This window comes from Coturnix japonica, chromosome 3, assembly GCF_001577835.2.
Source record: "Coturnix japonica isolate 7356 chromosome 3, Coturnix japonica 2.1, whole genome shotgun sequence".
Classification (NCBI taxonomy): domain Eukaryota; kingdom Metazoa; phylum Chordata; class Aves; order Galliformes; family Phasianidae; genus Coturnix; species Coturnix japonica.
This window is the reverse complement of record NC_029518.1, coordinates 58,749,114-58,761,274: the sequence shown is the minus strand read 5'-3', so window position 1 is coordinate 58,761,274 and position 12,161 is coordinate 58,749,114. Positions and strand designations below refer to the sequence as shown.

The window sequence follows — 12,161 nt, the reverse complement described above, 5'->3', positions numbered from 1 at the left end:
TGCAGCATGAATGGATCTGGACTCACGGTTCCTTGGAGGGAAGATAAATACATTCTGTGGCAGCTGGTAGAACAAGGAATATATTGAGCTCATCCTTCCTTTCCCTCTGGCTCAAAAAAACCCCTCCCAGAGGAGAACCACTCTGGTCAAACTGAGTAAGATGTGCTGTGAGCTGGGAACTGTTTTCAGCTTTTCAAAATGTGATGTCAGTTTAGAGAAGGTTCGGTCTATCATGCGTCTAAGGCTATCAGCAAGAAAGATTTCAGATAAACCAGAAAGGTACAGTTGCTCAAGGCCTTGCTCAAAACTGCCTCTGGGTAGCCTTTATCCCTAACGATCTGGCAGAGCAGATGGCAAACGGGTTGCAGCCCCTGCCTGAAAGCAGTAGGGTTTATTTTGTGCCCCAAAGCTGGTCCCATTCCATGGCTGGATGCCCACTGCAATCAGTGGTTTGGAAAGAGTCTGAGGGCAAGGGAAGCTTCAGACTGGAGGAGGAGAGAGAGGACCAGAGCTCGAGATCAGTGGGTTGAGATGAATGGGCAGTGATAGTTTAGTGACAGTATTCAATAGAAGAGGCCACAGCAAAAGAAGCATCTGTAAAGATGGGCTGGATTATGTGAGGATCATGATACAATAAGAATCAGTAACAGGACAAGGTATAGCACCAGGAGAATGAAAAAATACTGGAGGAACTGCATATAAAATTGTTATAGAAATCAGAAATTATCGTCTCTGAACAAAGAGGGTGTTAATCTTGTCTTTTTCTTCATAAACATTTAAGGGAAACAAAGAAAGGAATGCCACTGCTTGGAAAAACTGAGTTATATCTTTCACTTTTCCTAATTCCACATTATAACAGGATCACTTTCCACATGGAATTCAGAGTAATTCCACCTTTGAGTAGAAGGTCAGCTACAAAACCAAAAACACAAAACAGTTAACTCAGATGCAAATATTAGAATTATGGTAAAAGAGAAGTCAAATAGTTAGCAGTCTACAGGCCAGATGATTAGATAATGAAAACAGAAATGACTGCTCCTACCTATAAATTCAGAGATTCCAACCACACATTTTCATAAATTTTAGCCTGCATATCAACGTGCTATTAACTGAAAAGAGCTCAAAATTCTGTGTGCGGTCTTAAAGATAATTTCTTAAAAGTGTGGCCTTCTGAGGATAGTTATTTAAAATTCAGAAGGCTGCCCAGAATATCAGAGTAAGTCCAGCTTTAGTGTAATTTTTCATCCTGACCCCAGAGGCCTACAGACTAAAATGCCAGCCGATTAAAGTGCCTTTTAAGAAACATACTGCACTAAGTGCATGTGTGACAGAGTTATACTTGGAGTTACAAGCAGACAGGATCACTTCTGAGGTGACAGCTGACACAGCTGGGTTAGGACAATTTTGTGAGAGGTTGCCAAATGGTTGCAGAACAAGGCTGAGGCAGGTCTCCATTACAATTACGGTAGATTTGAGGCTAGTTTGCAAGGGTCTGAGTCAGGCCTACTGCATGCAGAGAGCAGCTGAGAGGAAGGAACTGTTTTGGCCAAAGTGACAGCTGCTTTTTCAGAAGGAACGTGCACCGTCTGATAGCTTGTGGGAAGATGTTGGCATCAGTACCACATTGTCAACATGTGTGTCATGCATGATCTTTCTCCCTGGATGTCTCAACCCAACATCTGTCCAAAATACCTTTATAATGTAGGCTGAAACACTTAATAGACACACTAATGCCACAACTGGCAGTGTTTTAAGATCAGTTCAGACTGCAGAGAGATTTTCAGTGCTACAATGTAATTTTGCAGCTCTTTTCAAAAAATGACCTGGATGCAAAGGCCTGCCTCATCTTTGAGACATATACCTAAAAAACAAATTTAAATGTGGTAAAATCTGGGTCTGCCCCAGCTTGAGATTACAGGTTCCTCTTACCCTGGACTGCATGACCTGTAGTCATCAGCTGGGAGCTGATGATCCTCCCTTGTAGATCCCACTTGATGGGAGAAAATAGAAAAACCAGCATACCAGGGGCCTTATAGCAAGATATCAGGGGTGAGATTCCCTTTAGAACGTGAATTACAAGACAGGCCTCAGATACACATTGACAAAACTGCAGGCCAGCTGGGCAGCTATCTTTTTAACTATTCATTTTAAAGAATCAGTGATAAACAAGTTAATCTTTTTAGAATACACTCATTTCTTCTTAATCATTAGATCCCATACTTACTGATAAAATGCATTCATGTTTTGGTGCAAGTGTGTAAAATATGTGTCATACATAATCACACAGTATCTTTTTCAGACCTTTGCCAGAAATTTTACAGTATCTATCACTATGCATTAATTTTTAAATACGTATATGGAATTGTATATTACACATGACTTTTCAAGTACAAAGGATTTTAGGGAAGTTGCTGATTACAGTAGGAAGGTAAAGTAAGTGATTTATATATCATGATGACTTCTAAACCAAAGCTCATATTAAAATCTTAATACACTTCATTAAGTTTGAAGTTTTCCCCCCAAAACTGTCACTTCTTTGTAGGTCGGGCCAAATAGCTTCTACTGAAAACTGCAACTGATATTTGACTATTGTCTGTTAGATTAAGATCCAGATTTTTGTAGGCTGAGTTGATCAGATTCTTTATATATGTACTAACACAGAGGTGAGTAAAGACTCCTCAAAACTCCACAGAGAGACAAAGTACTAGAAGCATCACTTAGAGAGAGAAATGACTAAAAGTTTTAGGTTCATTCATTTTCCCAAGTCCAAATAACCAAAGGTATCACATTAGTGCAGTTCCAGGAGCCCTAACAGAGAAGCACTGGGATCTAATGACCCTGAGATTCTGTATTAGCACACACCTGGGATTGTAGTGGTTGGAGGCCTCTATATTAGGGAACTTTTCCCCAAGAGCGCTGTAATTTATATATGTAATCCATGTACCACAAATATGGTACTGAAAGATTAATAGTAAGAAGCAGAATGTCTCCTGGACTTCACGTATGACATGATTTAACCACAATTGATTTAACCACAACCAGATAGATTTCAATATTTTTGAGGTTGTGCAATACTGCATCGGTGAAACAGTCATAAAATTTTGCTAAAGCTCAACAGTAAAACATGAAGAAGCTGAGAAAATTACTTGTATGTGCTGCAAAACATGCAAAAATGATGTTAAACACCAAGAAATGAAAAACTATGATAGGAATTAGTATAAATGTACGTGTTGTTTCTCCTAAGTTAACTAATGTGTTAATTTTGTTATTCAATTAATTCACTTTCATGCAATTACTTATTATAGGTTTATCAAAGTGCCTCATGTAAGCCTAATTGTTCACTGTTAACTGAGGGTGTCTGTATTTTAAAGCTTCAAAGAATCAGCTTTCTGGAATTCTACACTAAATTGTTACAATTTTTTCTGACAGGAATACTGAATATTCTAAAAAACAAGGATATTTGTGTTCTGCATTCTCTGGTAAATGTTAGAAATGAATCTTTGAGAAAACTTTGTTTGCACTCTTAGTTTGCTAAAACAGATTTTTCAGTGCTTTACAAACTTCTAAAAACAAATGCCCTGTAAATGGACAATAGCCTTCCTTTAATAGTGATTTCTGTACAGACTGACCTCAGACATTAATGAAAAAACAATAACTATAAACAGAAACCATGTAGAAAACTAGCTATCACTTCTTAAATCTTTTTAGACCATTTAAATCTTCTGGTACTTTCAGAAACCTCTTGTATATACCATAGTTAATGACTGTTTGCAAACAAATATTAAGCTCGTTTAAAGCAATTTATGAAAACATCATGCTGTGGTGTAGTATTATTTAAACCACCAGAGCTCATTCCAAAAGAGAAAAGTGAATAAACATCGTGTATGTAAATGGAGCCATAGTACTGACCTAAATACTATCAAGGCTACAACTATGCAAGTTAATTAAATACTACTAGGGCATAAATCCATGCCCTGGAACTACCTTTTTCTAAAGTGTAAAATTTTCAGGGCAGTCCCTGGCACACATTTAGATCTTGCCTGCTTGACCAGCCACTTCCCAAGGGCTTCCCAGTTGTGGCCAGGGCATGAGCACAGACCAGGACGGCTCCCCGGGGGCAGGTTAACTGTAGCCTGTGCTCTGGAGGCTACAAGAGCTAACCATATGGAAGTGGCCATCTTCAGCTGGCATCAAGGCTAGAGAAATGCCTTGCATTATTCACTTCACTCATAAAAATATAGGCAAAGAGCAGAAATTCAGATGCAATAGGAAACAAAACAAAACAAAACAAAACAAAAAAACAACCACAAAAAATCACTCTTCTAATCAACAACACACTGAGGCTAACTTTGCCAATTAAGGTTTCATTATTACTGGAGTAAAAGAGGCAAACTCTAACTAATCTGCTCTCTTGTGTCCCTGGGGGATAAACAGAAGTGAGTGGCCAGCTTCTGCTTACCACTGTGCTGGGTATTGTGCTGTGTCTCCATGCTGTGCGTTCCATATTGATCCAGTGCACTGGTGCTGATATACATCCCAGTCCAGAGGCAAACTGTCTTGTTCATGAGCAAGACTAACTGATAAGATGTCAACTCACATAAGCAACGCATATTAAACTGAAAATCTTGAATCAGTAGGCGAGGCAAATTGGATTTCTTTCCAACTGGCTACTAAATGTCTTTTAACATCTATATTCCAAGCATAAATGCAGTTTGGTCAGAGGACATTGCCCTCTTAGAGTCGTTAGAAAGTCACACCTGATTTCCCACTCACAGTTTTCTTTCTTTATGGCAATAAATAAATAAATAAAATCAAGACAAATAAATGATTTTTTTTTTTTTTTTAAATGCAACAACCTAACCACACAATTTCTTGCTGCATTCTTTCTGTTATCACATGAAGTTTTCCTCAAAATATGACCTAGGGTTGATGTAAGAAAGCATCTGGTTACCTCTTCAGCTATTCCATGTGATCCACTAGACAAAAGAATATGATCTACTCAACAATGTTCTCTACATCTGGGTAAGAAATATTCTGCTCACCAGAAAAACTATTTGGCATCTTGGAAATTCTTCTTGGAAGTTACAGAAAGAAGCTGAAAAAAGATTTTGTTTAGGGACAAATCAAAAGTCTGTTATCATTTTGTGTGTGGATATTTTTTCAAGTTTTGTTTTTTTTTTTTAAATAAAAAAACAGTTTTACAGCTGGAAAAAAAAAAGCATACAAAACATCACCTTTTCTACAAACAACTTTAATTTCAAGGAAGTTATTCTTGAAAAAAAATATGAAATTTTGACAGCTGACTAAAATATTTTCAAGATTTTTGCAAAAGAAATGACTAAACTAATCTGAAGAGACAGTATGAAGTGACATACTTTTCAATTTAATATGGATTAGTTTCAAAGCATTTAAACAATAATGCAAGACTAAGAAGGCATTTTTACTATATGTAAAAGAAATTGTTTGGAAGCATTAAAATTTTATATATATATTTTTTACTTATTATTATTTCTCACTGAAATTTTTCTCTACCTCTCCATTAAGAAAAGCAGAAGAAAAAAGGAAAAAGATAGACATGTCTTGAGGATATATATAGACTACTTTGGTTCTGGAACAAAACACAGAAAGCTTAGAAAGCTTTGTTGTCAAAGAAGAAAGTTAACAAATCTGAACAAGAGAAAAATCTTTTAAAATTCATTTATGTTAGAATAATTTATGCATTACAATTATGCTGGTAAGCAAGACTTGTGTCATCAAATTCACTCTTTGTTGTTTCTTGCCATTAAGTTGTGTAAAGCAGAGGTGTCTGAAAATGTCTCTCCAAGCAACTGCACTGTAAACAGCCTCTTTGTTAGCCTCTGGGAGACAAGCCAACGCAGTTACAGAACTGTAGGTCTGATACATAAGAGGAAATTGTTGCTAATTTATTTTTACCAGGATCTACCTGCCTAGCAGTCATTAAGGAGCTGCTGGGAAGGCAACTATGAGAAGGAAGCAATGGCTCCAAGATCTTTGGCAGATCTGAGTTGCATTTCATTTTTTGCAATACAATTTACCTTCTGAAGCCCCTAGTAGTTTGACTGTATCTCAAGGAAGCACATTTCATTTTTAGGTTAGCAACCACTACATGACACTAAAAGAAGAGATATCAATGTCAATTTTAACAAGAATTATTTGGTATTTGTAAATTGAGAGCTTCTGATTCTACAGAGTCTGCTCCAAAAGCAATACCGTAATACCTATTTTGTTATATTGGCCCACACCACCTGAAGTGGATGCTGGTGGTATGGCAGTAGAGATTGAACCTTCTGGGCAACACTCCATTACACTTTGTTGCCATGTGACAGATGGCAGTCTGACAAAATGGCATCTGACATGGAAGTGCATATGGAGCAAAGGTGTGTCAATAGCAAATTATGCAAAATCATTTTCCTCAAATCCTACTGTTCAATCCAGTCAGTTATTTTCTCAGAATTATAAACTGTTACTAGAATTGGCATCTCTATTTCCTGTACTGGTTTCCATACTCCTCTGCTCTACATCCAGTGATGATACTTGCTCTCAAGCATAAGATTATAGTCATTTTTTAAAGTCTTAACAGGAAGAAATTGACCATGATTTTACATGACACTAGCCTGTAGCTGGCAAACCATCTTTCCATTTTATGGTGTTTAGGGTATAGTGCAACACTGACTTCAGACACCAAAGACTGATTTTGTTTTCTCCTTTTTCAGGATTCAGTTACTTTTTTTTTTTTTTTTTTTTTTTTGGCAGTGCCAGATATTATTTATAGCCAAGGGTTTAAAATGTTCTGCAGGAGAACCATTGGATCCTGCTGTTTTACCTTCAGGAAACAGTTTAACCACTCTCAGCTATTTATTGTGCTGTCACATCTTCCTTCTTATCTTCATGGTCAGAAAGGAAGAACAATCAGCAAATCCCTTCTAGAGATGGTGAAACCAGACAGTAACAAAGCAGAGAACCATATATATTTTGATTTTAAAAGGAAAAAAGTTATCTAAAAATTTTTATACTCAGATGAACATGTATGCAGATACTCATAAAATCTGCTGGGTCCACCTGGATTTCCAAAGTGGGAAATGGTTATTTTCTGGCTTTTGTCTTCTTTTGAAGCTCCCAACCTACCTGCTTTAGTTACCTTTCCAGTGGAAGGAACACGCTAGGTAACTTTACTTTTGTAATCTTATTTTTAACCTCGATTTGATATTTTGCTTATGTTTTACTTCTATCTAATGGATTTTTCATGAAAGAAAACCTTTTTCCTCTCTTAAAAACAAAACAAAACTAACTACACAAAACCAAACAAACATAAGCCCCACATCCTTTTGGTTCTTGATTCAAATGATTGACTTCAATTTGCAGCATCTCCACTAACTCCAACTTTGTTTCTATGTTCAGCTACATCTTTACCAAACTCAGTTTTATCTGCATTTCTGGCAAAAAACATACATGCTGTAATAGTATCTGCTAAGGAAATCAAACCTGTCTGCACAGAATCCAGGTTGGAGAGTAAGCCTGTTTCCACTGATATAAAATGATTCACTTCCCATAGGATGCCAGTTTTCAAATGCTGCCATCATAGTAGCAATGCCAAGTTGCAAAGGGAGGTTTTGATGTAAGTGGAAAGTCAGCTCGTGTAGAAAGTTAACGTACTGCTGAACAAGCTAAACGTACTGCTAAACAAACTACTGCGAAGGACAAATCCTGTATGCACTGGCTGAGTTTCCACCTGATTTTGCATACGATGAATCCACCAATATTATAATTTTCTTTGTATGTTTAACGATAAATTGCACTTACTTATAAATTGATTATAAATTTATGCAGGATGCCCTTCCACCAATCACTTTTGATATCCAGAGACATTTTTAAGCAATTTGTGCTTGAATGCAGATTCCTGTCATCTCATGTTAGACTCTGAATGTCTGTCTGCTGTAATACCATCTAACAGTTTTATTTGTGAAAGTCCATTGGAGACTCAAGCAACTGCGTGCAGTCAAGATTTTTCAAGGTAATTTAATACAAGATTGTGTTAGAGTGATTTAAATGGATAAATGCTTTTTCAGCTCCAAAAGAGAAATGGATTAATAGACACTGTTCTGTGACATATCAGGGCAAAAGTACTACTTTAATCTCCCAGACAGAGAGCTGTATTTTCTCACGCAACATTGCTATGAGCAAGATGCGTGAGAACTAACAATGCCAGAGCATGAAAAGTAGCAGGATTTGCTGGTCTTTTTTAATTATTATTTTTGTAGTATGAGACATTCTATACTGACACATGTGCCTTAAAAACATTAAAAATGTTTGGAGATATTGAACAGTTTAAATGTGGGGCATTCTTTCTACACACTTCCCTGAAAAATTGGTAGATCTCATAAAATTGGCTAGTAAAGTTGACCTGATGTAATATTAGGTTATTATATCTAAAGTTCACTTTATAGCAGTCTTTCACTATGAACTTCATCCTTCACATCTAGTCTATAAAAGATCATTTGGATTTTTTTTAAAAAGAAGATATTTTTCAAGCTTTTCCCCTGTAAGTTAAAAAAGCTGCATGAATGACCATATCTCATAGGCGCACACTTAAAAACTTCTACAAGCTTTGAAGAACTATTACTTTTCATGGTCATTGATCAGGAAAGTATCTGTGTCCAACGAAACTCTTTCATGTGTGATTCAGTCCCTCTGAAGTCAGCAAATGCTTCAAGACTAATATTTATTTGTTTTCATGATATGAACCCTTCTGCAATGATCATTTCATCTTATTATGTTTATGACGCACAGTATTTGTTTTCTCAGGAAGAAACCTGCAAACAATCTTATAATACTTGAGAGGTGAAAGATGTGGTGCTTCTGCAACAAGCCAAAACTGTTATTGAATACGATTACTGGACTGGACAAATCAAATGCATAAATACAGAAGAACACCATCCTGTTAACAGTGTTTGGCTATTTTCCTTACTTTTCCTTCTGTTTTTGATGACTTTTTAAATTTGCATGCAGTATTGCTCTGAACCAAAACTAAACCAAATTAGTTTTCCTTCTGATTTCATCTTCATTCATTTAGCCAGAAGCATATCATTTCAGAATGAATGTTTTTCTAGGGAAGATTGTATTATGAAGTGAAGGTCCTGAATGGAGTAAGAGAAAATCAAACAAGTGGGCACACGCACACACACACACACACGCACAAACGAAGTGCAGTTGAGACTAGACATAGGCCAGTATCTGATATTTTAAGTTCCATACGACACTATTTCCTTGTTCTGCTGCACCGCATTTAGATATTGTATGGCTTTCCAGACACGCTGTGCATAATTTTACATACCATCTGCTTCACATGCCAGGTTCCATATGTACAATGTATAACCTAAACCCAATATTTTGATTGATTTGTGCTACAGAGGAGGCTTTTGTTCTTAATTGTAGAAGAATATTGTCCTAAATAAACTGTATGGAGAATGTCTTCTAGCATTAAGAAACAGTGAAATTTATTTTGAAAAGTTTTTCAAGGGCATAATAATCACAAAAGCAGCTTTCAGTAATCTTACTAAGATTGTTTCCATGAACACTGAGAGCTGTAGACACCTGTGAACATTCACATAATAAAGTGGTAATACAATGCCATAAATGTTTGTCAGAGTCAGGGCAGGGACAGCAAATTTGCAGCAGCCTAGTAAAAGAAATATCTGAATTAAGATAAACAGCACTTATTTCTCAAAACAGAATGAGGTTTGTAAAGATGAGTAATGGAGATCAGAATTATCTCCAGGAGATTCTCTTATTTGCTTCAACCCTACTATATACAATCAAATTTTGTGTGCTGTTCACCTACAGGTAAGACTAAAAAGCCTAATATTCCATTTTGGAGATGCTGCCCACAAGAACATCGGGCTGTGTTTCCACATGCACATATGAGGAGGAAGAACTGAAACATCAAAATGAAAAGAACACAGAGTTTCACACCAATGGCTCTCAAGACAAATTTGAAGACTTACTCAAATAATTACCTCATTTTATGAACTACTGAATCTCCTCATCCAAACATGCTAACAGGATTAAGCGTAGCTTTGGATCTTAAACAAACAAACAGTCCAGAACTCTTCCTATGGAAATAATCATATTCTTCACATTTGACTTGAAGTTGAATTATTATCAGGAAAAAAAAAAAAAAGATTGTGGCATTACAGTGTTCTAGTAAATAGCAGATAGAGACAGGAGGCTACAAAAATAAAGTAAAATTTTCTCCACATAACATCCTGTAAAACATGTACACTGCTCCTTCATAGGTGGTAAAGGACACATTTGAATTCAGAGAAATTAGAAAGGAATCAATAGCATGACATTTAGAAAAGAAGTTTCTTCCTCGCTATGTAATTCCAAAAGGAGAAATAAATAACCATGAAGCACTTGTCCATTCCAGAGGTGTTTTTGTTGTTCTTTATTTCCTTTGTAAAATGAACATCTTAATCTGTTCACAATTTGGCAGTGATTGTTTCAATTTCATTTCTTCCAGATATCCAACTAACAAAAGTGAAGGAGAGATGCAAGATCTCAGACTTCTTTCTACCCTTGCCTATTAACACACACCTGAGCTTAGAAGAGAAATATTATTGGACCTCAACTAAGAGTGTTGTTTTGTGTTGGTTTTTTTTTCTTATCAAACACTTGTTTATCACAATGTAGTAACCACAGTCTTCATGAGGTATGGGCATGATTCTGATCCTTGACAGTTGGAGACATGCAATATTTTGGGGGTTCTTTCATCGCTCAGATCTGATAATAAAAAAAAAAATGAAAAACGTGCCTTCAAAATTTCTTTTGAAAGACATTCCAACCACCTGGAAGTGGCTACTCAGGTTACAGGAATAAGGACAGCTGTGCCATTTGAATATCAATATTTGGTGTTTTACTATGCATCTGGTTGCTCCCAATCTAAATGCTGCAGTGAACACAGGGTGTTCTGTGAACTAGAACTTCCATTTGCTATTAGATTATTTTTCATAAAATGTCCTTTGTAGTGTATGTGAATACGGGCATTTTAATTATTGATCAGAAGAGTTATTTCTTATTTGTATCTGTGTTGTGAAAGAGTTCTTAAAAACTGAACAGGATTTTACACACATTTAGATTTATTCTCTTTTCTGGCTGTTCATGAGTTAAATGCTTACACAACACCTTTCCTTACAAACTGCACTACATCTCTCCCATTACTCCTCTGTCAAATTTTTCTGGGCCTGATCTGTGGGCCTATTAAGTCAACAGGAGCCCATCCAACAGCCCCAGCAGGCTTTGGGTCCAGTTTCTCTCACTTCAAACTTCTTAGTAAGAAAAAATATGCACAACACCAGAAAGGTGTAAAATATGAATCAGGTGATATTCTGTAATGTATGTGGGTAAAACAATGGACTTCGGTTCACCTTTGTGACAAAGATGTCAAGAAATCAGTCTGATTGATAACTGTCCACTGCAAAGTAGGAATGAAAATCCAGCAGATATTTTTGATAGACTGAAGCTAAATTTCCTTGGTTAAAAGGCTGTCTTTTCAAAATGAAGTTTCTTTGACACATCTCTCTCACTTTGCTGTCTCACCGCTTTCTGCCCAGTCCCTTTACCTTTCAGATGTATTCTGCATTGGCAAAACACTCTTCCTCTGAAGTCAATGGGAGTTTTACCAATGATCATACTCAGGTTGCAAAACACAGTGAGAAAAAAATGTCACTGTCAAAGTTGAAAGCATGACAACCATTTACACATTTTGGCAGTTCCACTGCAAAACCTCCGACACTAACCAGCTTTTCGGTGTGTTTCCCACAACTCACTCCCGGCAGCGCAGGAGAACACAAAGCCCAGCGCCCCGGTGCCTCCGACACTCGGCATCGGAGTTGAGCCCCAGCCTGCGAGGAGTTAGCACAGCCACGCGCTAATCCGACAGCAAACACTTTGCAAGCATCAACCCTTCACTGAGGGACGAATGGAAGCCCAGGGAAGCGCACGGGAGGGCGCAGCCAGGACGCGCAGCGGGCACCTGGCCGCTCCACTACTCAGGTGAGTGCACGGTAGAGCCCCCTCACCGCCCGCCTCTCCGAACCCCGGCAGTCCCCCGGGATACTTCCAAATCCGAAGGGGAAGAGCAG

General features: G+C 37.3%; 1 protein-coding gene across 4 annotated transcripts in view; it reads right to left on the bottom strand.

The window, feature by feature from the left end:
• HS3ST5 (heparan sulfate-glucosamine 3-sulfotransferase 5) overlaps positions 1–12,161 on the bottom strand; it is a 182,608-nt gene that overhangs the window by 168,785 nt on the left and 1,662 nt on the right. The gene's annotated exons all lie outside the window — the stretch shown is intronic.